Source organism: Bubalus kerabau, chromosome 1, assembly GCF_029407905.1.
Source record: "Bubalus kerabau isolate K-KA32 ecotype Philippines breed swamp buffalo chromosome 1, PCC_UOA_SB_1v2, whole genome shotgun sequence".
NCBI classification, from domain to species: domain Eukaryota; kingdom Metazoa; phylum Chordata; class Mammalia; order Artiodactyla; family Bovidae; genus Bubalus; species Bubalus kerabau.
Window position 1 is genome coordinate 40,879,361 of NC_073624.1, and position 1,522 is coordinate 40,880,882.

The window sequence follows — 1,522 nt, forward strand, 5'->3', positions numbered from 1 at the left end:
AGCTGTAGGCTAAAAGAATCATTTCCATGGTGCAGCTCATAAGGATAATGTAAATTTCACTTAAGTATATATGATTACAGAAAATTGCAGAGAATTGCAACAGACTTTGTGCGGTACTGTTTATGGAGCAATATAGATTTACCAATTATTTTTTTTTCCTAAATTCAATGTGAGACAAACTACTTTGACTTCAGGAGAGGATAGAGGTCTACAGCACTGCATTGATGTGTATTAACATTCTAAATCAGGCTTGCCACACATTCTACCAATGAGTTGGGAAGTGGTAGGACTTTACTACATTACCAGCTCTGAAGTGTTTCATGAAATCACCAAGTGTCCTCTCTCTCTATGGGTTGGTTCATGGCATATGGAAACTCTCCTAAGGGGCTCACCATTCACGAGTTGTGTGAAGATACACCTAAGACACCTGCTAGGCCATGTGCACATATCTAGAGGCACTTCCTTGTCCCATCACATATCACCATGGTTGACATACATGCTGGGCATCTCTATACTCTCTTGTATGTTTCCAAAGAAGAAGCACTGTGTTTTTCTCATTGAGCTCAAGTTCTGTACCTTATCCCTGGTATATCCTCAATAACTATTCGTCAAATTAAATTGAACTGAATAAGATGATTCCTTCCATTAAAAACACAGGCACACTTATGGGGTGAACTATTTAAATCATTATTAATCTTATTTGACTTCCCTGGTGGTCCAGTGGCTAAGACTCCTTGCTTCAAAAGCAAGGGGCCCAGGTTCAATCCCAGGTCAGGGAACTAGATCCCACATACCACAACTAAGAGTTCACATGTCACAACTAAAGATCCCGCATGCTGCAACAAAGATCAAAGATACTGCTTGCTGCAACTAAGACCTGGCAGAGCCAAATAAAAAATAAACATTTAACAAATACTATTGTATTCTTACAATAGAAGGGCTATCTGTCAGATGTGGCAGAAAGATGTGCTTATGGAGTATTTTAGCAGGGAACTAAAAGCTCAACATTCAGAAAACGAAGATCATGGCATCTGGTCCCACCACTTCATGGGAAATAGATGGGGAAACAGTGGAAACAGTGTCAGACTTCATTTTTCTAGGCTCCAAAATCATTACAGATGATGACTGCAGCCATGAAATTAAAAGATGCTTACTCCTTGGAAGGAAAGTTATGACCAACCTAGATAGCGTATTGAAAAGCAGAGACATTACTTTGCCAACAAAGGTTTGTCTAGTCAAGGCTATGGCTTTTCCTGTGGTCATGTATGGATGTGAGAGTTGGACTGTGAAGAAAGCTGAGCACTGAAGAATTGGTGCTTTTGAACTGTGGTGTTGGAGAAGACTCTTGAGAGTCCCTTGGACTGCAAGGAGATCCAACCAATCCATACTGAAGGAGATCAGCCCTGGGATTTCTTTGGAAGGAATGATGCTAAAGCTGAAACTCCAGTACTTTGGCCACCTCATATGAAGAGTTGACTCATTGGAAAAGACTCTGATGCTGGGAGGGATTGGGGGCAGGAGG

At 41.0% G+C, this 1,522-nt stretch overlaps 1 non-coding gene across 1 annotated transcript; it reads left to right on the top strand.

The window, feature by feature from the left end:
• The first annotated feature begins 706 nt into the window (after positions 1–706).
• On the top strand, positions 707–779 carry TRNAL-CAA (transfer RNA leucine (anticodon CAA)). The gene has a single exon. It is a non-coding gene; the product is annotated as a tRNA-Leu (tRNA).
• The last annotated feature ends 743 nt before the right edge of the window (positions 780–1,522 follow it).